A 27,150-nucleotide genomic window follows, 5' to 3' on the forward strand; every position below is an offset into this window, starting at 1 on the left:
TTTAAAAAAGGATCTTTTGGGAAAGAAAAACAGGCGGAACAAAAAATAATTAGGAAAAGGAAAGCCTAAAAAGGTGAGTGGTTTTCTTAATTTGGGGGAAATTAGGATTGTGAGAAGTATTATAAACCGCAATTACATACACACACGGGACTGCACTTTACCTTACAAAAGAGCTGCTCTTAGGGTATAAAATTGCTTTAATATTGCACTAAGACAAGTGTTTTAAAAAAAATGGCTTATGATAATGGATTTTCAAAGCAAAAGTAAAGCTGCTTTTCCCTGAGAATAGGGCTTTAGAGAAGGGAAACTTCACAATGCCAGTGGTGTGCATTTTGCTGCATTTCACAAGATCTCTCATTATTTAAATTCTGATGTATTTATGTCATACATGGATAAATGATCTTATTGTTCAGAACATGTCTTTATATGAACATCTCTGCTGTTAGAACTAGCGTTATTTTGCCCTTTTTTCCCCCCCTCTCTTTACCAAGTCAGAACAAAAGTCTCTTTTACGGCAGTTTTGGGAACTTCATGCAAATGGCAGTTTTTACACATCAGTCGTCAGTTTAATAACACTAATGATAAGAGGGGAATTAATGGTAATGGTCTGACTTTTTGGCAAGCAAATCAGAGTTTATGGAGAAGTTTCTGCTATGTCAAACTTTATAGCCCTGTGTTATCAAAAGCACTAGCAGTGAGAATTAAGATTAAACCATTGACTCGTTAGCAAACTGGGCTTACTGAACCACAACTTTCCTGCACAAAGATTGATTATTTAGAAATCCATTGTACAAGATAGGAAAAGATAGCGATAGTCTTCTAGGACAGCAGGGAGCCATTTACACAACAAAATACATTTGCCAGGGGATATAGATCTGACTGAGCAGGCTCAATATGTCCCTCAGTTAAAGCAATACTGGTTAGTCTCTCAGTATTCCCTAAGGTGTAGAGTTTGGTCATTCCTTCTCCCCCTCTACCCTACTTTTGCAGTCATGGTACTTTGCAGCATTTAAAATCCAGTCTTGCATCCATTGCTCCCATGAGTGATCCTGATGACTTCACAGGTGCTGGTTATAGGCGTTCATGCCACAGGACCAGCGTGGGAAGAGGAAAATGGCATCATATGGATAGCTAGGGCAGCGAGAACAAATGGGTCTTCTGTGGATTGATGGATGACTACAAAGAACCACACTTTGAAAACGTGGCTCAATCATGACCGCAGGAATGATGCTGAATATAAGAAACAGCATGTGCTTTCCCAACATTAAAAAAAAAAAAAAAAAGTGTCAAAATGCCAGCTTTTGACACAAAATACCACAGAAGTGAGCAACAGCAGATTTTTAATAACGCTACAAACAAGTGCTTAAGCAGGCATAGTAGTTTCCCATGGCAATGATGGTCTAAGGAAAAACTTTACATCTCTTACATCTTAACTCCCCTTTTTATCCAGACAGACACAGTCCTACACCCTGGGCCACTCCAGCCCAGTTCTAATGCGGGAAGTATAGATACAAATTACACTTTGCTTCCTCCCACTCACCTCTGGCTATGATCAGGACCTGCTAATAAATTGCTGTACTACTGAATCCCATCCCACACAGGCCATCTTCTTTTCCACAGAAGCCTCACTGCTTTTGCACACTGCCTGTAGGTTTGACGCTATGGTTTCCAGCTAGGGGCTGTAAGGACTGAATCCTGCATCCTGAGGAGGACAGGCCACTTCCATGGAAGCATTTGAACCGCAACCTTCCCCAAATCAGTACCCTTCAGTTTGGCTGTATTTCCTGGTTAATGCCCCCACAACTTGGAATGGTATTTCTAGGTAAAGAACCCTATGCTAAGGACTGCTAATTTAACTGTGCTGCATGTCCATCCTCCTGCCATGTGTGGGCTTTGCTGAGAATCAAGTTTTGAAGAGGAGAAACGAGGCCTGCTCCCTTATCATTATTTACAGCATGCACTTTCAGTGATGCTTTTCATGAGTAGGCAAGTGGAAAAATATGTTTTTAAGCAGTACAAAGTCTGCTGAAGTTTTACAAGAAGCCCAAAGCAGACGGGGCTTATTATGCACTGCAGGAATGAAACGTAGCATCTTTGGGGGGAAGCTGTTTTATCGTCGAGCAGCAGTTTGGGAGCACTGTGGGAGCCGGGCTGTCTCACCCATGAGCAAACTAGGAAATGACAGGAGCTTGTAGGTGTTGTCTGCTTGTAAGAACAGAGACAGAGAAGCAGTTAAGTCCCGTCTCTGAGGTACTGCCCCTGTGAGGGTGGATGTAATAGGTCATTACAGAGAAAAAAAAGGAGAGAAATAACTATTCCACTTGACACCGTCACTGTGGCTGGGGAAAGCAAGGTGGTGTTAGCAGTGGGTTTGGGTGGGCAATGAGCAAAACAGTGCGAGGAACACATGTGTATGATGTGTCAGCACATGCATACTGAAAGGGATGAAGTCTCTGGATTTTTGCTGCACTGTCACCATGACATCACGGTCCTAGCCGCCTGCATCACAGACCTCGCCACGCTGTCTGAGTGCCTCTAAATATGAATATAAAGTTTGTGTCCCATGATCTGCTGCTGCACACCACAATCCAGCCGCAGACACTGCTAGTGAGAATGGTAACAACCTTCCCCTCCCCACAAACCTATGCTAGAACTCCACCATAATCAAAATCCAGCCCAAAAAGCAAGTCCTCAGCACAGTGAAGCAATGCATAAAGATCACTGCTTGAGCTGGGAACACACAACTAGATTTTTCCCCAGGTCTGAAGGAGTCCCAATTCCTACTGAAAAAATGGCAGCTGAGTGTGCTCAAACTTTGCTGCAGGCTGGTATCCACTCCGAACACCATCTCAAAAAATACTATTGCTTCATCAATACATTTGTAATTCAACCAAAAAAATGTAAAAAAGCATCTGAAGAGCTTTGCATGGTAAATATCAGAAAAATAGCACTTTCCAACCCTGCAGCCAGTTGTTCTATAATATCTTCTGCTTTGTGCTGACAACCTTTTTTCCCTCCAATCATTCAGACACAATGCCTTCAGGTCTGTCTAAGTAATGTAATTTACTGGAGTGGAATTCCCTTGATACCTTCTGCAGCACTCAGTGACAGTATCATTTATACTCTACACTGTCATGCCATGACACTGATACATTGGCTTTCATCCCTCATTCAGCACAGAGGGTGCAATTTCACCTTCCATTGTGCCCTTTTGCAGACTGCGCGCACAAATTCCCTCCATTCATTCCTAATTACAAACCTCTGCTGAAATACTCTCATTAGATTTATATTTCTCACTCCAAAGTGTCAATCTTATCTGAAAATTCCAATTTTCTGGAAGATTCATCCATTAGCAGCAACCTCCAAAGCATTCCTTAACCGAGTGCATTAAAAGTGAAGCTGGCAGAGCAGAGATGCACTTAAAATACACCATTACAGCAAATCTCCATTGCTAATGTTTTTGCATTATTTGAGCAATGCATTAAGGACCCTGCAACCGGCCAGCTCTGTTCCTCCAGAAACCGACAGGGGTAAGCCAGCAGTCAACTGCTTTGTCCGGCTCTGCTCCCATCATGAGGCTGCACCACATCCCTGAGCACCCACCGTTCCCCCTGGGTGTGTGGGAGGGGATCGCCGGCTGACTGGGATCTGCTGCCGCCATCTCCCAGGACCTCCCATACATCATGGGGAGCAGCAACAGCCAAGCTGGCTGTTTAAAGGACTCCAGAAACTGAGCACCATAGAAAGAGTTTATGACAACTGTAAAAATGCCTGAGTGCAGCTTGTTTGCTGTGGGAAAGTTAAAAAAAACCAAGCTGGGGGTTTCCCGAGATAGCAGATCTACTGCTATGCAACCCAACAGGTTGTTAGAGCTCTTCAGCTGAAAATCTCAACTGCATTGCTTCGGTCAGTTATACTGATCTTAATTTAGTGGCCGCATGCAGGACTGTTCCCTTCAGGCTGTGTACAGAAAACACAGCTCCGCAGACTCCACAGAGCAGCTCTGCAAGTGGTTAGAAGAATCAAAAAGAGATCCGTCTACCTCTTCAAGAGAAAGGTAAACACCTGAAAAACCTCATCACCATACAAGGGAAAAAATGAAGAGCCCAGCAGCGGGTACTGATAATTGCACAACGCGTCCTATGTGCCATCTCTAAAAATAGCCGGTGTGGCGATACCCCTGGAAAAGACCAGCGTGTCTCATCCAGCTGGAAAGCACGGCAGCAGTGAGTGGCGCGTGAGTGCCGTTGCCGCATGACACACTCTCTCCTGCCGTTATCTTCAAAGCCATCAGGTTTGAACTCATCTGCATCGGGCGTAGCAGTAGAAAGGGGGGGGGAGGAAGAGAAAAAACCCACCTCTACTTCTGTACCAAAAAGGGAAAATTCCACAGAAAAAATGACAACAAACGTTGATGCTGCTTGTCAGCATCTGGTCACCTACAGGACTGAGACATGCAGGTGATTGTAACAGCTGTAATGTAATTCCCTGCAGCAAGCACCACCCTGGAAACTAACTATTGCTGAAGTTTTGCCCATTCACACCTGAAATATTTAAAAGCCTGATTACTGCATTAGCTTTCTTGCCTTTCATACTTTGTATCATGGCAGGAGCTGGTCCAACGGGTGCGTACAGATGTAAAAGCAGAAATGCGTGTTTCAGAAAAAAGGCAAAAGTAAGGCAGCAATGATAGGCACTGAGCTCTCCTAAGAATAGAGGGAGGGTTACACCAAGCTAATTTAAAGGGATTTCATATTGCATAATAAAAGACTCACCACCGACAGCATGGCTATTCCATGGAACAAGCGCAAGTGCCTCTAAGTGCCCCCAGCACCCCACATCCTCTGTACCATGCGGTGTTACTCAGAGCGAAAACCTATTGTCTTACACAGCCCGATTCTCAAGACCAACACTTCTGCTACCCTGCCAAGCTGGGAAAACCTGGAAAGGTCACGAAGCGACAAGAAAGTGGTGAAGCTCAAGCTGCCACACAGCAGAAAGCAAGTTTTCAGCCTCTACCTTTGGTTCTGCAGCCCTTGGATAGATGCTTTCTCTACTCATCCATTGCAAGAATGACATCAAACCGAGAAGCTTGACGTGCACAGGCACACTTAAGTCTCTGGAAATGCCACGGCTACTTAATGAGTGAAGCTGGGACAGCACCAAACCTGACACCATGAAGTTACGAATTTCCCTGCATATGCTGACAACATCTCTCTTTAATGTTTCTCTTGGCCACGAGATGACGTATCAATTAATGTGGTCAGAACAGATTTAGTAGCTCAAGACACTGCAACTAGTTTAGCCGATTCCTAACTAGTGCAACTACCTGGAAAAGCTACCGAGACAGCATATTTCAATACTGTCACCCTAAAAACCAAACCAAAAGGATTTTACATGCCAAAAGTTAACCCTGAGAATTTGTTTCTTGATGCTCAGCAGATTTGTGTAATTTCCTTTTTTTTGTTTTTCTTTGCCAGAAGATGAAGTTCTGGATCAACAGTTCAAGTTACACCAGTGAAATTTTGGAGGACTGATTTTAAAGATCTTTCAGTCCTCTCCAAAGCTACTTTTTCCAGAGAGCAGAACAATTCTGCTTCCAAAATTCTTTCATCACCACATCTTACTTATGCACTAACATTAACTCCTTTTTTTTTTCAAATAAGAAGTTGATGAATTAACATAGCTAGACCACACCACAAGTAAACTCTGCCTCTCCTTCCAACACAGACCCATTTACAAGCATTTAAGCTTAGGACTCACCAGACAGAGCTGAAGCTGCAGGCGAGCCAGTCATCAGAGCTAAGAGAAGGATTATGCTTGCTCTACAAATTCTGAAGCATTTGAATCTTATTCTTAGTTGTACACAAAGGGCAATAAATGGAAAATCTTATTGTAACCACTGCTTTTTCATGGCCACCCACACTTCCAACACCTACAGCAAAAGTATATAAATGCAAAAACCCCAGAACTCATGGCTCATCTGAACAAGGGATGCAAACTAGCTAATTGCTGTTACTTTTTTTCCAGCTTGTATTTAGAGTGCCATTATATTCTATTAAACATTGGACAGCTATTCGCATGCAGTGTGTATCTACCATCCGGGATCTTGCTGGGTTTTCACACATTTGATTGATTGTTTTCTCTCAGTTACCTGGCAGAGTCCTTCTCTAAGTTAGCTGACCACTGACTGATTTTGAAATGATAAAATGAAGAAGGTGCCTCTCCCTACTCTCAGTTTCTCCCATTTTGGGTTTGTGTGGTGGGGTTTTGGTAGCAGGGGAGGAGCTGCAGGGGTGGCTCCTGTGAGAAGCTGCTCGAAGCTTCCCCGGCTCCAAGTCAGACACGCCGCTGGCCAAAGCTGAGCCCATCAGTGATGGTGGTAGTGCCTCTGGGAGAACAGATTTAAAAGGGGAAACCTGCAGCGGAGAGGGGAGTGGGATGTGAGAGGAACCCCTGTGCAGACACCAAGGTCAGTGAGGAAGGAGGGGAGGAGGTGTGCCGCAGGAGGGGCTGCCCCCGCAGCCCGCGGTGAGGCGGCAGGCTGTGTCCCCCCCAGCCCAGGGAGGGGAGCGGGGGAGCGGAGGCCCCCCAAGATGGCCGGGACTCCATGGGAAAGCCTGCGCTGGAGCAGTCTGTGCCTGAAGGACTGCAGCCCATGGGAGGGACCCATGCTGGAGCAGTTCGTGGAGAACTGCAGTCCATGGGCAGGACTCACGTTGGAGAAGTTCGTGGAGGACTGTCTCCCGTGGGAGGGACCCCACGCTGGAGCAGGGGAGAGCGAGGAGTCCTGCCCCTGAGGAGGAAGGAGCGGCAGAGACAACATGTGATAAACTGACCCCAACCACCATTCCCTGTCCCCCTGTGCTCTTAGGGGGGAGGAGGGAGAAAGAACCGAGAGTGGAGCTGTGCCGGGAAGGAGGGAGGGGTGGGGGGAAGGTGTTTTAAGATTTGGTTTTACTTCCCATTATCCTTGTTTTGATTTGATTGGTAGTAAATTAAATTGATTTTGTTTCTTCCCCAAGTCGAGTCTGATTTTTGCCCATGACCATAACTGGTGAGTGATCCCTGCCTGTCCTTATATCGACCCACGAGCTTTTCCTTATGTTTTCTCCTCCCCATCCCACTGCAGGGGGAGGAGTGAGCAAGCAGCCTCAGTGCTTTGTTACCAGCTGGGCTTAAACCACGACATCCCTCCACTGCCCAAACTACTGAGGTACAAGGAGTTAATGCTTCACTTACCTGTGAGAAATTATGCTGAATACTCTACCCAGAAACCGGCAATTAAAAAAAATCCCTTTACACTCATAACAGTAGAAGAACTTCAAACAAATTGCTGTCAAGGATGATTTCATTGTGTTTAAATCCACTTTACTTCAAGTCGCTTTGCAAATTACTCTTTAATTTTATACCTAAAGCTCCCAGGTCTACTATGATGGCAGTTTACTCTCCTGTCTGTCCTGTGCCTGATTCTCTTTCCATTTACTGAAAGCAACACAAGCATGAACCTAATTATCATCTGAAAACCTGCAGAAAGCTAACTCAATAAGAAAAAAGGTCTGTCTTAAGATCAGATTCAACAAGAGTATATGTGATGCCATGTCTGGGGATTGGGAAAGGAGAATGAACAATCTGATGTCATTAATTACCTTGCTGTCTCTGAAAATCCAAGTTATTATAGCCAGAAAAGCATCCACTACAACACTTTTACTTCTCAACCCTTTGCAAATCATAACAGGAAACATGTCCCATAAGCTAGCAATCGATATTTAACAACATAATCTAAGACAAAGTGCCAGCTCTGGAAAAATGTACCTTTACCTGCGCTTGCACATTAATCGACCCAGCGGCCCATCGCCTTCTCGCAGCCCCTGACAAGCCAAGCACAGAGCCAGCCTCTCTCCATGCACGCCGCTGAAATCAGGTGTGTGCTTTTCTGGCAAGGATTTAGGTCGTAGGACCCGAGTGCTGAATGCTGCAGAAGCGCGGGTATCTAAGTATTATGAAAATAAATGGGTCATACACCAGTGAGCTAACAACCACACCACCCCCAAGCCGGGCACTGAATGACTGTGCAGGGCTCTGCCAGGGGGAGAGGATAGGTTGAACCAGCAGTGAAAACAAAACTGATGCGGTGAGATGGATTTTACTTTTCATTGGTTTGGGTTACAGAGAAAGTTGATCTCGCCATCACCATCTCTCAGTCTTTTCAGTAAAAAAAAAATAATAAAGAAACACGTGGGCAGGTAAGCTGTCCTGTGGAGATGGGCCGGCATCTCGCCCCACGTCGGTAAGGGGAATTGCCGCCAGCCCCGGGCAGAGAGAGGGCTGTGACTCAGTCCCTCGGGCTGACACACGCACGCAACCGGGCTGTCACCTGCCGCAGCGAAAAATAAAAGTCCTCGCCACAACACGGCAGCCACGTGGGAAACGCCGAGTAAACAGATCAATGACACCGCGCGCCCACGCGGCCTGTCACACCACTGGGGTGATGAACAAACAAACCTGTGGTCAATGGCAGCAAAGGGGAGAGGTGTCAGAATAATTCGGTTTCATACGGCGCGCTATACTGCAACAAACACCACCGCCCTCCTCCATCGTACCCACTTAAGCACAAGCAGGATGCTCCTCCTGGCCACACGGCCCGCGGTCGCTGCGTGTACCCGGATGGGGATGCCTCCGGCACGGGGCTCTGGGTCAGAAACATCCAGAGAGGGACGTCGGCTCACCGCCCACACACGTGGGCATGCACAGCCGCTGTGCATGAAGCTACACCAGCGCTTTTCACACCACGCTGAATATGTCTGTCCAGATGCCCATTTTAATTTTTTTTTAAATTACATCCTTAGATGTATAAAACTATTTTTACATATAAATATATGTATTTCATTTATATATATACACACATGTATGTATACATAAATAAAAATATACATTTAATCAACAGATATATTGGCAGCAAACACTTATCAAAAGCCGTCCCCAGCCACCCAGGCTGGGGGTGCAGCCTGCCTCCGGTACAGAGGCACTGATGGTGCTGAGGAGCACCCGATCACACCCAGGGACCGACACAGTGTCAGCAGCGGTCAATGGCTTTATGTATTCTCAACAGGAGGGCAGGAGGAGTAACTGGATTAATTAGCGGCAAAAGAGATTTCCCCTACATCGTAGGTGAATGCTTTTTGGCAGTTCTGAGCGCGACACCCATGACAGGATGCCATGGGAGGCCGTGAAGCTCCCCGGGGTGGGAGATGCTCCATGCGATGGTGCACGAGGTGCAGAGCCCTAATATGTCGGTACCATAAAACGGGTAAGAAAATGCCTTCTCCACTATAAAAACAGCACTCCAACAGGAAAACATACGAGAAAAATCGTGAAATCCAGACATGGCCACATCTCACATCAAAATCCAGTAAGATAAAACCACCCATGTCCTCAGATACGGCCATGGCGCCTGGGAAGTGGATTTGGTACTGAGAGTCAGGAGTGTTTGTTAAGTCAATGTTCAAAGGGATGTGACTTCGCCTTCAGAAATTTTATTTTCCTTCTTAATTCAGTCAAGTTACCTGACCTTTTGGTGCAGATTTTAGAAAAGATGCATTTTTCCCAGGCAGTGGTGGTAGGCGGGTGACAGACATTTAATCACCAAAATCTGCATCTTAAAACTTTACATTATTTACATCTGCCTACAGATGGTTGTAGGACAGATTTCAAGAAATCTTTTTAAAATTTTTTTGAAATATTCTGAAGGACTTATAACTAGCAAATACAAAATTTGTGTGTGCAGAGGTTTCCGAGGTTTGGGTTGCCTTTTTTTTTTCCCTGAACAAAGCACTTAAAGGCCCCTGCTGAATTCTCAACACTGCATAAGCAGTACAAATTAGGACAATTTATTAGACACAGAATGCCATTGATTGGGGTGTTATTTTTGCCACTTTTAAAGGAAAACACACACAGGTAAAACAAAATGAAGAAACGTGAGCAGAGTGTGGAAATCGATGGGAATCACTGCCCGCCTCCATTAGGATGCCAGCAGCCCTGCCCCAGCGTCTGCTCCAAGGCACGGCCACATCCCCAGCACCCAAGCAAAGCCCCGTCCGTACTCTGCCACTAGCGACCGTTCGGGATAACAAACTGCGAGCTGCTCAGAGAAAAGCACAGCTTCTCCCTAATTCCTGTACTCCCTCATTATAATACATGCGGTCTAACCTGCCCAGATTTAATTCCCAGGGGACCTGGAGAAATGTTTTTATCTTGGCACACGCACCATAACAGGGTTTTGCAATCTGCTCTGTCAGAACAAGGAAGATACCTTCTGCTTTGAATTCAAACATCAATACGTATTATTTTTATGGAGATCACATCTATCAGCATCCTAGTAGTATTATAAAAACTAAATAATAAATGGAAGGGTGGGGAAGGTATACTTGTTTATGAAATACACTGCACCCTGGGAAAAGCAAGAAGAATACAGTTGTTACAGCTAGGTCAACCTTGTGCAACTGCTTTTTCCAACAGGGCTAATTAACAAGGGAAGGTTTGCTTCTTTCTATGGGAATTGCTGTAACAAGGTAATTGTTACAAGCAGAGTTTGTTATCAAAAAAAGCCAGACAGCAGGAAACACTGAGAAATTAAGTAAGCAACCAGCAGCTTGCCCTTGCATCTACCTCTGCCAGCACAGATCTGCATGCACAATGGGTGCAACATCAGCCCACCAGCCTACAACCTGCGAGGTGATGCACGTGTTTTCTAGGAGTTAGAGCACACATCATGTTTTAAAAGTTTGGCATATCTCAAGCACACAACCACAGTAAAAAAAAAAAAAAAAAAAAGGTAAAGAAAGCACGTATTTGATGACAGCTCCTATGTCCTTACAATGGTTTTCAAGTTTATTTGGCCCTCAGACCTGATTTTACTGTTGGAAGTGGAGACTTCTGATTATTTGCAGCACAAGAAGCAGCAAGACAAAACTTCCTATGCACTTCTTGGAATGAGAGAGGTTTTTTTCCATTTATGTCCATTCAATTTCTGGCTGCTTTTTCAAGTCCCTTAAGAAGGATGCCATTTTTAAAGTTAGTTTCTCTGAAAGGGTTTTTAATAGTGAATTTGCAAGATGCCTAATGGTAACCTTTTCAAACATCATGAGAAAAGCCTGCAAAAAATTGTGAATAAGGCTTCCAAACCTCATGGCAATGGTGCTAAGTAGGACTAATGAACGAGTTGTTTCTGCCTGCCTAGCTGTTACAACTCATACTTTCAAGTTTTCTTCCCTTAAGACAAACACTAGAAACAAGTTTCAAGCCAGATCCAAAATTTTCCTGGAGTCAGAGGATTCCTGCTATCAGGGGTTTGATTAATGACTGCACCATATATTGCCAAGCCCACAATGAAATGGCAATGCTCTCCCTTTTTCGGAAAACAAAATCAAACCAACACCTTGTAAGGCCTCTTTAACAGCAAATGCTGTTACTACCCCTTCTTCATTGCCTACTACTTCACTATTATTTTTGCTGATATATATCACACCAGAAAAATTTTGTCCTCTCTTTAGAAACTGAATTTCCATATGCATTAAAAAAACCTGTCCTCCTTTTGCAATAGACTTTTCTTGTTTTAAATAATACTTTTAGTGTCACATAAGCAAATAAAGTACCTCAAATGAAGGTATAAATCTAATATAAACTCTTCAGTTCCAAAATATTCCTATTTTTTTAGTAGTACTACAAATCACTTCCTAAGATTAAAAATGGTTTTCGTAGGCATTCAAGAAAAACTGATCAGCAATGAGTGCTGTGGTCAGCTCACTGCCCTGTCTTGATTAATCATTAAACTGTGTCATATGAATTTCTTACTGCAGTGAACAAACAAGGGCAGGAACAGTGCCACACTGTGAACACAATTTTGCATTATCTTTGGCTCAGGCGGCTTTTTGCCGAACTGCTCTATACCACCATCAGAAAGATAAAAACCTCCTAACCACAACAAGATTTGGTTTTATTTAAAAAATGAATGCAATAAAGTTGTGCTCAAGCCTTTTTCCAAACTTGGCAGCTCTGGAGTGCCCCACCCTCTGGACAGCACAGACCACCACATCCATGCCATCCTCATAGTGGTCCAGGGGCCTCTTCCACCTGCAGATCCATCCCAGAATTAGGGTTTGAACCGCTCCCAAGTTAAAAAGGGTCAAACCAATTTCTCCCCTCTAGAATAACCCACCAATTCCGTGCCAGGCTGCTGCCATGCGAGGTTTCAGAGGAGGATTTAGCCATGATGGGGGAGGAAGTGTGTGCACAGCACCACAGGTGCTCCCCATCTTGGGAGGAAAAATCAAAGTACATAACAAGCACCAGGAGCTACTACCCAGACTGAGGAGACAGGAAGGGATCTGCAGCCCCTTTAAGCCCCTTTGTCCCTAGTAGATCTGTGCATGGCTTTCTCCACCCTCCTATAGCCAGGTGGAGCAGGTAACTCCCCCTGGAAGGAGCTGGAGGTGGCAATGAAGATACTACTGATGCTTAAAGAGCCTTCTGCGGCAGCAGGCTGAAAGGAGAAGCAGCGCCAGGGCTCCTCGAGGGAAGTATTCTGGAAACCCCAAAGGAGGCGGATATGGGTTTTATGATGGGAAAAATACAGGGATGCCTGCAGTCCTGCTGAGCAAAGGATGGCCTCCAAACCCGCACGGAGCACGTGCGGCTTCAGCACAGCACACCGAGGTAAGTGTACACACGCTTCCCCAGTTGTGGAGAAAAATGAAGCATAATGAGGGGGATGGGGCGAAGAGAAGCTATTTTAAGTACTTCTTGCTATGGTTTACTATGGTAGCAGAACACTTAGAAAAGCCTTCAAAATGACAATCATCATTTAGGTTAAAAAAGCAAGTAACTACTTCAATAACAATTTATTCACCACCTAATGTTTGCTGTTGAATTACAGCTTTTACAGTATTCTTCTAAACTATGATGTTTACTGCCTCTACCTTGCCTCCCCAAGACCTTTTTATTTTCTTTTTTTTTTTCTTTAAATAGAAAGGAATTTGAATCGTGACTTACATGTAACTCTTCTAGGTTCTGCGCTGGCTAAAATGTTCTCACGATGCAGGGAACAGGATCAATGGAGAAATTAAGGGGCTGCAGCAATCCATTAAGAAGAGGCCCTCCAATGCTTTGTAGGGCAATGTTCCGTCAACTCAGTCAATAGCAACCTAAAATAAAATAAAGGCAGACATTAAAAAATGCAAGCACTGAATCTTCACAAAACCCTTCTTCCCCCCGCCCCCTTCTAATTCTAAAAATTGAGGCCCTTTTTTTTGAATCGCAGAAGGTCTTTATGTCAAACATGACAATTACATTATGCCCATTACATACCTCCTGTTACCTTTAAGCTGTAGGCACCTTACAATAAAGACTATGTTTTTCTTGCATTCGCATAGCGCCCAGACATATGAGACCCCTGAGAAGAATTACAGAACAGATGAACTAACACTTCTGTGATTATTCTACCAGATCATACTGCAGGTATGTGCATACTTACGCACACATACCAAGAAATTCTTTACAACGAGGGTGGTGAGGCACTGGAACAGGTTGCCCAGAGCAGTTGTGGATGCCCCATCCCTGGAAGTGTTCAAGGCCAGCTTGGATGGGGCTTTGAGCAACCTGGTCTAGTGGAAGGTGTCCCTGCCCATGGCAGGGGGGGTGGAACTAGATGATCTTTAAGGTCCCTTCCAACCCAAACCACTGTGTGGATCTATGAAACTGCACATCACACCAGAAAGCTGTTCCAACAAAACTAGCAAAATGATCTAATAGATTTTAGATAACAATTAATACTGTTTTCGTCAAAGCTTTGCTTTGATTTTATCAAGGAATTTAAGTTAGGAACATCAAATTTGTTCCTTTGTTTCTGCCTTATTCTGGGGAGCTTCAGAGAAGAAACGCCATCTGTGTAGTTCAGTATCCTCAGGTTAATGCTTTGTGTGTCATACTCCTCCATCTGCCCTAAAGCAAAGCTACCTGTCACGCCAGTCCGTGTCAAAAGAAAACTGGAGAGGGAGTAAAAGCTTCGTGTGCCCGCAGCAAATTAATTGTGCTGCCGCTGCCGTGCAAGGGGCTCGGGGCTTAGTCCCCGGAGGGGAGGCTCTGGCACAGGGAGGGCTGCTGAGAGCAGAGCTGGGGCTGGGGGGCTGGAAGAGGGGGATTAGCACCGGAGTCCCAGCATCCGCACACAGCCCAGATCCCACCCAACGTGCAGTCCCAGCTGACACTGAAAAGGCTTCCCCCACATATCAAGGAAGCGGTCATACTCTGAAGTAGTTGGGGAGGAGGGTGGGAAGGAAATCCTTGTGGAAGGAGAAGTAACTAGTTTTAAGTTACAGGGATTTTCAAGTTGAAGTTTTCAAGTTGCCAGTATTCAACACTTTACTGTTTTCCTGGAAAAACATTTGAATGCTTAACTACTCTTCACTTGAATAAAGTTGGCAATTAGGAATGGAAAGGAAGATGATTTCCTTTTGAACAGAAGGGGACAGCAGCAGTACAAGCAGTGGCATGTATCTATCTTCCCAGGATCACTGTAAGGGCTGTGGCTGCAGAACTACCACAAACTAAAGCCAGATAAAGGAGTAGGTGAGGGGAAGGAAGATAAAAAAGCAAAAGTTTAGATTTTTTTTAAAAACTCCTATTATTTTTCTGAAATCTGCAAAATTAACTCTTCAGTAAAAACTTATGGTTTCTCAATAAATGTCTACTGACTCCACAAAAAAGTCAAAAAATAACACAAAGCAGTGCAAATGAAAGAAGTTTGTTGGTTTTTGTAAGTGTGCAGTTCCTGCTAAAAACGTTCAATACCTTCTGAGCACTGATGCTACAGCATTTTACACCAAGCTTTGTAGAGAACTGGATCACTTATGAAAAGTAGGTTATTTCTTCTAGATGGCACCCTCCTAGATGATATACCAACAGATGTTCAAAATACTACTACCTTTAAGGATTACCTATATGGGTACTTGAAAAGAATTATGAGGCTATGCTAGGAACACAATGCTTGTGTCTCTTCAGTTTATATAATTTTCTCCAACAGGCCGTAACATTCATTGACAGACTGTAAGAGGACCAAATATTTATGGTCACAAATATACATTATCTAAATTGCCTATAAAACTAAAAATATAAACTCCAAATCTATTCAGTCATAAATCACTGGCAGAACAAAAATAACTGTTGCTTACTCAATGGCCAAAGGAATAAAACCAAGGAAGGCTCTGTGTTTTCAAGGACAAGTTAGTTTTCTGAGCTAAAATTGCACTTGCCACAGTGTATCAGAAGGAAAGGAGAACAAACAGAAGCGGGGAACAGGGAGACAAGAAAAAAAAGGGGAGAGGAAGACTTTCAGTGCCATGCTTTTCTGAGAAGGTGTGATTGATGGTCACTGCTGTAGAAAGCATGAGGCTGCATCCCAAACATTTCATTCCCTTCTGCAAATGTCTCACTCCATATCTCGCCCCATGTTCCCTAGATATTCTTGCCCTATGCACGACGATCCAGCCAGCATCAGGTTTTACACATGATCTAAAACATGAAAGCAGGAATCTCTCTGCCCAGGGGTCAGCTTAGGGTAGAATGAAACCTAACCCCCGCCTACGCTCAACATGAGGGCTTCTTCATGCTTCCCATTTGATAAAAGAATTTTCTTTCTGAAACAGGCAAATTATTAAAAGCAAAACTGTCGCTACAGCTGTAAACTTACAAGGAATACAGGAAAACTAAGCTTATATGAAATGAAGAGCCAACAGTGCATCCACTGAAGAGAGTTTCAGCATTTTAACATGCTGACTGGCCAGGTTTACAGCATGGGAAGAGCTGGACCAGAGGCAGGGGAGGATGCACTCTCTGCTCCAAGGCTTGCTCACACCAAGGTCTCAGGTCTCAGCACAGACGTGCATACATGGGCAATCAGTTACAGGATCATGAGAGCCCACAAAATCATTCATCTACGTCAACTTGAAGACCCAGCTCCTGGACTCGTAAGGGGTGCAAGGAAACCTTATCTTTATTTTAAAATGAAGCACCAGCCTTCACAGCTGCAGAGAAAGCTAGAAAAACAACATCACTTTGAACCGGACATTATAAGTTGTTTGTTTTTAAACTTACACTGTTTAACAACCTCTTGTACTTATTTGAACCAGGTTACCTTTTATCCCCCTTTCTGGGGGCTTCCAGTACTGCTTGGCAGCTCAAGTTAGCACTGAAGAATGCAAATGTGAAGGAAGATGTACCAGACACCACAAATGGCAGAAGGAAGCATGAAGCTAAAAAAGTACTTACTTCAAGAAAACACCTTCCAGCTTGGATTTCTGTTATACGGAGGGTGCATTTCAAAGAGAGGTTTTGTTGTTAATGTAAAATAACAAGAGCTTTGAACCTTAAGAGGAGGAAAACTTCTACATTCTTCAGTTTGCAGTGAACAAACCAAGAAAGATGATTTGAGAAGAGCACGATGAATTTACGTAGGCATTACTCCATTTAGCATGGAAGATGTTTCAGACACAGAAAATCGCGTAATCATGCTCGAGAAAACCAGAGAAGCTGGGCTGGCAATGAGGGAGGTGAGCAACAAATACACAGTGGGGCTAGCAAACACAGCAATGTTCACAATGGGCGTGTAAAATTAGGGCTAAGTAAAATGAACCCACATGACAAGACAAGTTGGTGAACTTCTCACAGATATGGACAGGAGAAAAAAAATATTTAAGGAAGGCTGCACAGCAGCGAGCAGGGAGAAGTGAGCACAGATGTGCAGAGCTGGTGTTTTCTGAAGTGATGCCTCACTTGGTGGAGTGCAATGCTTCTTACACAAACGTGTGCAGAAATTCATCCCAGCGAAGTCAAGGATCCCAGTCTGTTACATGCAATACCATCACAGATTAGCAAATGTGTTTTCTTTATGTTTTGTGTGGTTTTGAGTGAAGCTGAAGAATATTTCTTTCTGGTTGAAACAGCTTCATTGGAATATTTGTAGCCTGCAACTGCTTGAAGGATTGCCTGAGGCTGAGAAGGCATTTGCAGTACTCCTGACATCTAGTGTGGGATCTCTCTCTGAAATCTGTAAATTAAACCCAAGATGATACCGATACCTATGTCAGAAAACACGCACGGCCTGCTTCGCTATCAGTGCATTTAATTTCCTCCTAATAACCTGCTCGGTTCTTCCAAAGAGAAGGAACGTGCTCATCCATCACTCCTGCTTGTGCTCACATGCACTGTTTGGCCAAAACCAGGAGTCCAAAGGGCACAGCAGCTTCTTCCCCAGTGCCCAGAGGTGGGATGCAGAAGACCACCACAACCAAGGAGGTGTGGACCAGAAGCAGGGAGGTACCCACTCAGGACCGCAAGGACCAGCTCTGCGGTGCGTCCCTACCTGGGCAAGCTGTGTCAACAGTCAGCAGAGACGAGATTGAGCTGTTTGTTCAGATAATCAGCTGTTTGTTCAGCGCGAGGAATCAGTCTGGCTAGAAACCACGACTGAAGTCATCAGGAGAAGCAGCAAAATAACTGCCGCTGACTGACTGAAGGGGAAGGCAGTGCTGCTGCCCTGCGCTGGCCAGGGAAGCGCTCCAGGGTCTGCAAACTGGATTTTCCCCAGCTACACTTAACAGCACCAGCTGAGCTTCAACGGAAAACCCTCAGAGGAGCTGGGGGATGTGCATGGGGAGAATTTTCCACCCCCTGTTGTCCTCTGGTTGCAGTTAACTCTGTGACACATCAACCAGACTGGGCTGGGAGAGGGAGGGAGACTGTAGTTCAAGAGCATCACCACAGGAACTTGTAGATCTTTTTATGTAAAATCTGAATGACTTTATCATTGGAATATACTCGACATAAAATAAAGCCACCGTTGAAAATATTTTATCTTGGTGGTATGACTCATGAAAGAATGGCTAGGTGGAAAAGGAAAGTTAATATATGCTGTGAGAAAGACCTCCACACAACAACATTATCAAATGACACAAGATGAATATTTATGCTCCACACAGTAAAACCAATACACAGCAAAAGTCACAGCCTAATACTCCGTGTCAAATCTGACGAAAATTCAGATATCTGGCTTATTTCTCCACAAGGACTGGAGATTTTGGTTAATATGCATGCAAACAGGAGAAAATAAGATGGTTCAGTGATGAGGATGAAACTGCTGCCTGGCATCTTGGAAGACAATACGGGACTAGCCAGCGCTGGGTCTCTCCGGTAAGGATGCTTCCCAGGGCGGCACGAAATGATGCAGCTGCCCCAATGCACGTGAACCACGAGAACACATGCCTGCCCTGCCAAAAGGATGTTCCCGCGTTGAACAATTATCACAGTCAGGCTTTTACTGCTGATTTCTTTTAAAAAATGCAAATCGAGAAAACAGTTAACATACAGAATGAAAGAATGGGCCACAGTCAACCACAAAAACTCCCCATAAGGTTCAACATGTGGGAAACAGATAAGTAAATGCTGCGAAAGATGAACAATATTTAAGTATTAACACAAATGGTTTTTTTGGGAAGGTTTATCTGGCATCTCTACCGGTTTTCCTCCAAGCTCTAATACAAAAATAACTACATCTAACTGCGACTGGGAGAGATGGCAGCAGCTCAACATTGCTCCCTTTTTTCCTCTGTACTCAGAAAACCCCTACTGTCTTACAATATCACACAGACTAATTTTCAGGTGATTTCAGATGAGGGTGAAGTCAGCAATGCATTTGCCAGTTCAGAAAGTTCAGTCAGTGGTCTCATTTTCATCAGCCTGTGAAATGAGGACATACATGTGCAACATGAGGGTAGGAGAAATACAGCCTTTCTCCGAGCTGTACAGCTGGTCCCCCACACTCTAGCATGAAGTGAAGGAATTATCCCTTAGCTCATAGAAATGCTGAATGCAACAGTTGCACATCAAACTATGAAGAGGCAGCTGATGGAGGTACGTGTCTACCGGTAGCCTGTGCAAGCTGTGGCGAGGCTGAGAGTTGGCCAACGCTGCATCTCATGTCAAGGAGCTGCCTCTTAGCTTCTCCATCTTCACCCTCACACCAAGCAGGAGAAAGTCGAAAGACCTGAAAATGTTTTGTGGGTTATCTTCAGTGGTTGTAACAAACAGAAAAAGAGAAAGGCAGAATCGTGATGGGAAAGAGCCTCAAACACATGTTCCCTGTTGGGTGAACTCAAGTCTGTTTAACAAGAAAAGCCAGAGAGGCCACGCACAGTAATGCTGAGAAAAAGGAAATGGTACTTCATTTTAGCCAGAGTCATAAATCTTACCAGCGAGCCTCTAACGGCAAAACGGTGAGCAGGGGAATTTTTATACACAGATAATTAGTTGCAAGCTGATATCGGGTTTACTGTGCTGTGCACTCCGCGTGTGCAGCACCTTCTCAACCTGCAAAACACCGCGTGAGGCTCTGGCTGCCTCGCTGCTACTGGTTTCACCGGGAGCTGTGTGGACAAAACTCCTAGAAACCCTTATAAAAAAAGGTGAAGTGGAGGTGGATATTTCTGCTCCACAGAAATCTTTCTGAGGTGAACCCAGAAAGATTTTCTCAATGGGGAAAATGCACCATGCTTATAAATGTACGCCCTCTGCTACAGGGGAGATGGACCAACAGGACACCTTGTCACACCATTAGCACCCTCGTCTTCTGGGGTACAGACACCACTCATAGATCCTGCAGAACAGGCAGCTGAGTCAGGGAAAAGGCTGACCGACTGAAGCAGAGAAAGAAAGCGTGGTCGAGGAAATTCATCAGCCAGAAGCAGCTGCAGAGCCACCTTCCAAAGACTAAAGTCAACCAGGTGTTCCCACCGGTTCCCGGTGCTGGGAACAAGGCAGCCCACCCAGCAGTGCTTGTTCCTCGACATCTTGCTCTGTTTCAGAGCACCGCCAAGGACTTCCGCTAGCGACAGATGTGAGCAAAGACTCCGCCACATCCAATAGTCAGACTGCGCTTCCAGTCAAAGAAAAGCCGCTTTTCGGTTTCTAGATGAGACGGTATACAGGGGACATGTGCCAGCAGCACGCCGGGCACACTAGGTGCTGGCAAGTGCCCCCAGCGCTTCTGATGCTACCTTTAGAAGGGACCAATATGGTCTAGAGGAGGAGGTCTGGAAGCCTTCACCCCCAAAAGATACCTGAGGCTAGAGAGCGGCCCGGAGAGACGCCTTGGTGAGCAAGAAGAGCCGACCCTGTTTGCACCAGGAGCTCCGAGGCTACGGCCCCCGCAGGCTTGCCTTAGTGCTCCTAACTACTTTCTGCCCATCTTCTACTCGTTTTCATCCCCAGCCCGGTACAAAGGGGCAGATACACTGCATTGCTCGATCGTGCTACTCTGCTGGTCCGTAAGAGCTGGAGGCAGGTTAAGGCTACGCGACAGACCAGCTCCACCATCCCCACAAGCTTTGTCTGCATGGGGTTAAGCAGCAGCTCTCTTGTCGAAGGCTCAGTTCTCTTGCTACCGTATGTTAAACCGAAAGACCAATCTGTATTTACTGCACTTAACTACAATTATGGGGCTTTTTTTAATCATTCAGCCTAATGGCATGCAGCTGTCACAGAAATCTTTGAACACATCACTGGCTCTCTTTGAGCTCATTAACCAGAAAAGAAACCGTAGCCAAAAGACATGAAAAGATGGGTCCAAATTTCAAACTCTCAGCTGAGCAAAGAATTTCATTCACAGGACTGTATGAAATGGAGGGGGGGAAGAAGGTTCACAACACAAACAAAGGTTTTGTTTACTACCGATATGAACAGGTGAAACTCTCTCTGTCGCTCCGTTTAAGAATCAACCAGCCTCAAAGCAGTGCTGATGGGTATTACAGCTGCCACACTGATCTATGTGGATGCCAATTTTCATGTCATTTTTTTCTGGACCGGAATTGAGGGAGAACCTACCAACAAATCTAACTTTACACTGAAGAAACCTCCTTGTGATATTGAAGAGCACAGCCACTTCACCCGAACTGCTTCTGTTCAGTGCGTTTCTTTGGATAGCATAGTTCTGTTTTTTTTTTAAATTCAAGACAGCTCCATGTATTTGCTTTTATTTCTAGCATAATGTTTACTATTCCAATCAGAACGTTCTGTAATCTCATCTAAATGTTTTGTTATTAATTGCTGCACCCCACACCCCACCCTTAATAATTATCCTCGGGAGAGGTAAACATTTCAACATGAGTTACTTTAGTTAAAGCTATGAATATGCATTATTTATTTATTTAGGTAAACAGTCATTAAGAAAAATCACCCAGATTGTCTTCTCTTTGAAAGGAGCACTACTTCACCAGCCTTGCCATGGAAGTTGCAAGTCCCTTAAACACATACATTACTTTGTCCTCCTCCACCATGATTTACATTTGTGGGCCTCAGACCACGCAACAGCTGCCAGGAAAGCAGTCCCTACGTTGTCCAAGGCCGTGTAACAAGGCCAAAGCATCCAGACTCACTCTCAAGGATGAGCAGCAGGTACCCAGATGCCAGTAGAGAAGAAAGCATCATCATCTTGGGTGCAGGATGAGGACCAGAACGCTGCTATCTATCACCCAATATGCTGATTTTTAAGTTTTTTTGCAGCAAGACCGCCTCTACTAACATCAAAACACTCATGACCCCCCTGCTGCTCTCTCTCCACGGCCAGAGGGCTACGTCCTTACAAACCAAGGGGCTGTTACTACCGCGGCCTCTCCATTCTAAGCTGGAGAGCAGCCAGCCCCAAACCAATGAGTGTTTGGTGCTGGAGCAGTCAGACAGCCCCGTGTGCCATATATATAACCTATGCATTGGGTAATAAGCAGCTGAGTGACTCCACTCCATTCCTCTGATTTCTTCCTCAGTATTACATGACCTCAAATACTGCAATATCTCATCCTGCCTAATACTTCCACCAACTTCTACCACATGCTGTGGCAGAATCAGGCAGCACCACAGGCAATGAAGCCACTTACAGAAAACTCATTTTTTAAACCAAAAAATTAAGACACGTCAGACAGTCCTGACGTGTTGATCATCCAGCCTAAGAATCGCACCGGCGCGACAAAAGAAGAATCAAAATGTCTCCCAAAGACAAAGGGATTTTCGCAGATCTAAAATTGTGAAGTAAATAGATAAAACTGCGGTCTGGGCTTTGTTTCAGTTTTCAGAGCTAATTTCCGGCCACTGTTCAGAGAAATGCTTTGCATTTCCATTTCTGACTCACCCATTTTAACAAGTGTGCTTGCTGGAATTACTAAGCATGGGATCTGATCAAAACATTTCGCTTTCTGAATTAAAGTGCTTTTCAATTTTATTGATGCGAACTCATCTATATATTTAATGTGGTGACTGACAGCACTGGTGGTGTGCAAGTATGGTCCAAGCACACGATGCGATGGGTCAGAGGACCCCTCTCCCATTGAGCATCCCACCGAGGTATGGGGATGCTTCCCAAATTCTGCACAACCGCTCAGAGCACACCGACGCCGGTCTCTCGCATCCCGATCACGAAATGATACACGCTCCCAGAGACACGTTTAAACGTCGGGTATGAATGAAAAACATTCCTGAAAAGAATATGTTGTGAAACCGAAAATCGGAGACCGCCGCTGCCGCTGTGCCTAAGTTGAGTCATCAGTTCCCTTTACAGCCTAATAATTGACACTGCCTTGATCAGAATGACTGATCCGAATGTTGCTTTGTGTTTGTGTGTTTTTGTTGGTTTTTTTTTATTTAAAAAAAATAAAAATTCTTATGTAAACAAGCCGCCTGTCATCTCACAGGAGTGTTTGTATTCGCCAGATCATGGAAAACATCTGTCAAAAACAGATTTCACTCTCCTCAGTCAACTCAGTAGGGTCTGAATCAGACTGTGTTACAAAGAAACGAAATCCAGGTCTTCTTATGGAAAAAACACACTGCCAACTCGCAGTGGAAGCACTGATTTTATTGCATTTTCTTGGGATTAAATGCTGCAAAGATTATTAGAAGAGTTCCCTCCTTCCCTTGCGGGATCTCTCCCCCAAAGGAAATCCTGGCAATTTAAGAGCTGCTTTTCTCTCCTCTTCCTGTGCTTTTCCAAAATGAAGTACTTTCCAGGAAGAGATAGATAGGAGAAGAATCAAGATTCAGTGAAACTTCAGAGCAGGACGATTTCCTACCTTTCAACACAGGTACTTGGATAACAGAGTGATTCTCCCCCTTCTGATGCTTTCAACAAACAAACACTCCCACACATTTGCATCCCTCAGGTCTCACCTCCCCAAAACGATTCATTAACTATTTTCACATTTTCTAAATAGGGAAAGATCAAGTGAGGCTGCAACTGCCTCTAGTGATGTTTTCTGAAGAAAAGGTGACACAAAACAGGGTGGTTGCTAGTACCAGGGTAAGGGTGATGCTAGACAGCCGTACTGTGGGTCTTCTGGCAGGGAATCTGCCCTGGAATAGCAAAATCATTAGAACAACAAAAAAGAAACCAATGGGAGAAACAGGTGTGAGACTTTAACAGAAAGAGGATTAGTCTACTCCGTTAGCATGAAAATGGAGAGATGACTGGGGCAGGAGCACCAGGCTCAATGGGTACCACCCAGGTGTCAGGGCTGGGACTGAACACAGAGCCCTGTTAAATGGACCAGTGATTTACAGATTAAGGGGACAGTATCTGAAACATTTAACAGCGGATGCATGGTCTTACTAAAAGTATGTCCCTGGATGGGTGAGAAATTAATGGCTGTATCTACATTAGCCTTTGTCTGTAGACTGAAACCGCCAGTACTGTGGTGCTGACGTGATGCCCAAATTTTGTGTTTTTCCTGGCAGTAACTCCAGCCGGGCGCTGCAGGCTGAGTGCCCACCAGCAGTTGGAGTACATCAGCAGCGCTGCTGGATGCACAACTCTCAGCTTTCATCAGTAACTGATGGATTACACAGCAAGCTATTAATTCTCAAAAACAAGGCATGGAGATAGGAGAACCTCAATATACTTTGGAGGAGATGGAGGAGGACGCATCTAAACACTGAGTACTGAGAGTAAAACAATGGTAGATTTTAAAACAAGACGACAGACAAAATCCAAAGCTGTGGAGAAGAAGCAATAATGAAACAAATGGCATAAAAAGGGAAAAGAGAATTATTTACTGGCTGAAGCTTACATTAGATTTTATTTCCCTAACTGTGGTAGATAGTTGGACCTGAAACTAATACTTAGAAGTATCTGCAAAGTATTGTACTCTGTCTCCTTTGAATGGGGCAGAAGTGGATTTAAATGAAAGTTTTGCTTTTCAATGACAAAAAAATCTTCATGGAAGCAATTTACACAGCTCTTTTGAAAGAAGAAATGACTGCAGAGCTACACTTATGAAACAAACCTATGACAATACTAAACAAGATGTAATATCAACTGTGATTTAGAAATAATGTCCAGAAGCATATAGCTTTAGCTCTGTTCAGCACAGAATCCAATGAGTATCATCAACCTTGCAACAGTTTGGGGGAATCTCGTATTTTTGTGAACAACTTTCACCTACTTCAGCTGAGAGAAACAGACAGCCACACTCCCAAAATGTGACGAAACACACTATTTCGGCCAGATTTGAGAAGAGACTGCATTTAGCATTGGTTTTATCTGCCTGACCTAGGATAACACATGCTTTCAACTGCGACTTTTATAAAATTTTTGAAGTTTTATTATTCCAAGGCACAAGGGTGGCAATACGAAGACAGAAGAAGCAGAGAAAAATTGAATGGGAATTAAAAGCACTTTGCACTCTCAGGCCAGCAAGTAAAAGAATCGTATTTTTTTGCACTCTCAGGCCAGCAAGTAAAAGAATCGTATTTGGCTTCATAAGAGCACTGCCAATACTAACAAACCATTTGCCGTCCGGCGCTGCATACCAGCAGGTTGTGTACAAACGTACATTAGTGTTTTGATGCAAGCTAAGTGGGCAAAATTTGAAGTGCCACTTGTATCTGCTTTTTAGTTAATTTTGCACCAACTCTTGAATGTCACAATGAGAAAAATAAAGACACGGGAAACAAAGCAAGACAGGGTTCATCACCTCATGAAGTTAACTAAACCAGCAAAGATTGTATTTTAAATGTCTATCTAGTTCTCCCTAACAGCTCAACTCGAACAGAAAACTTAGGCACTCCATGAATTTCTTCTTCCATTTCATGCCACCTGAAAACAGAAGTTCAGTATCAGTATTGTCACCATCCCAGTTAACTACCACCCAAAGCAGTAGTAAGAGCCATTAGGCCAGAATCAAAGCCAACTCCATAACCAGAAAAAAGAATGATTTTCTTAGCAAGCTCCCTTCTCTGCTCTTAAACTGTGGCTATGCCAGCTTCAGAGATGTCCAGTACAATCCATACTCACTGCTCGTTCCTGTAAGAAAAATGTTCTCTGCGCCCAGGAATTACAGCTTAACTTTGTCACGTGAATGAGCCTCTCTTTCCAATTCTCATGGCTTTTGGAGGGTTTTGTTTTGTTTTGTTTTGAACTCATACCACAAAACCTGCCTGTTCTGCCTTGATTATCTTGTTTTATTATTCTCTGTAGTCCTGGCATTTGTTTAAAATGATGTAAAAAATAGGCGGTTGCATAGCGAATGATTAGTACAGCATGTGCTGTACCAAGCAATGTTATAATATTTTATTGCTTATGAAGTCAGTGTACCAGAACCAGCCAAATCTGTTAGTTTGATCTGAAATTATATTCTTCCTTTCCTGCTTGCAACAGTATAATTAATACTCTGAAGAAATAATGGAGAAAATAAGCATGGTGGTAGGTAAGCACTCCTAATGACATCAGCTCACATTTGGATCAAGGGTTGTGGTTTGGGAGGTATCTCTGTGAAGAAATAATAACAAAATTTGTGCCTCAGCATGTGACAAGGACACTTGCCACACTGTCTGTTCAGCCATCATCCCAAATTACTCATTACCTGTGCCAGTATCCTCCTTCCACTGAAAAGGTCTGTACTTTTTCCCGAAGCTTTGCAAGTGAAAAATTAAATCCAATGCTCTCCCATTTGTTCAGAGTGGCTGATGAAGAACTCATTAATGAATGCTTGGGCGCAAAGGCTCTCCACAATTATAGCACACAGCTAGAAAAGCCAATGCACGATGGCCAGTAAATGTTTCTATGTAGAAATGGGCTTAACACAGCTTCCTACTTGGTAAATAGTGAGAGGAAATTCTGAATAAATATTTGTTTTCCCGTATTTATTTCTACACTGGGTGAGGCAAGACAAAAGGATGTTTAGGCACTGAACTGATTTCAGGTTTTGTTCTCTGTGCACAGTTTGGCCTGCGATGTTATAGAGCTTTTAATCTCATTTACCTCGTGGATCCTATTATCATCACCATCATAATGAAACCAGACACAGCTTACTTCCCGTTCCCCCAGCCCGACACCAGCAGGACACGCTGAAATGAGAGAGTCACTCATGTAAAACTGACTGAAGAAGGCTACCCATCATTTCAGGTGCTTGGCTTCATCTCCCCACGCCAAACAGTGCCACCTCAAGCTGCTCCTGCCAATGCTCAGGTCAAGCAGCAGTGTAACCCAAACTGTAAGGATCAGAAGACATCCAACTCAGCGTGTCCACGGGAAAGGCAGAAAACAGTCCTTGGGTGTTTCTACAATTCCTGTTGCTCTTGGCACAATTAGATTTTATTGAACCGTAATCCTAGATAAGTATATTGAATCTTACAGCTAAAGTCAATTACACTGCGTTAAATAGCCTTCCTGACTTGCAGGAAGAAAATCACTTCTTTGGTATAAAACTAAATTAGCTCAATAACTCGTTACTTGCACCTTGGGCACGGGCTTGAACAGCAATGGACAACTAAGCAGTTGCCGTATTTTCAGGCACCAGTCCTTTAGAGCTGTAAGCAGACTGAATTCCCAGCTTTACCGGTTGGGAAAAGGGATGACCATTGCAGGCAGAGAGGGGACATCCAGTGTCAGCAGCAGCATGTCTCAAACTATCCACGTCTTCCCATGGCAGAGGACTCTGAGCTAACCGGCCTCAGAAGAGACAAGACATTGCTCTTCCTGTAATTCAAAGTCATCTTACTTAGAGGTTTGGATTAGACGCAGCAGTCAACCTGGAGTTGCACTGCATCTCTCCGAGT

The 27,150-nt window shown here is 44.2% G+C and overlaps 1 protein-coding gene across 3 annotated transcripts in view; it reads right to left on the reverse strand.

The window, feature by feature from the left end:
* Positions 1-27,150, reverse strand: part of BACH2 (BTB domain and CNC homolog 2) — a 197,100-nt gene that overhangs the window by 79,143 nt on the left and 90,807 nt on the right. For all 3 annotated transcript variants that reach the window (XM_069804871.1, XM_069804872.1, XM_069804873.1), the window contains one exon: positions 13,051-13,202. The gene's annotated coding sequence lies outside the window, so the exon portion shown is untranslated. The remainder of the gene's footprint in view (positions 1-13,050; positions 13,203-27,150) is intronic.

This window comes from Haliaeetus albicilla, chromosome 17, assembly GCF_947461875.1.
Source record: "Haliaeetus albicilla chromosome 17, bHalAlb1.1, whole genome shotgun sequence".
Classification (NCBI taxonomy): domain Eukaryota; kingdom Metazoa; phylum Chordata; class Aves; order Accipitriformes; family Accipitridae; genus Haliaeetus; species Haliaeetus albicilla.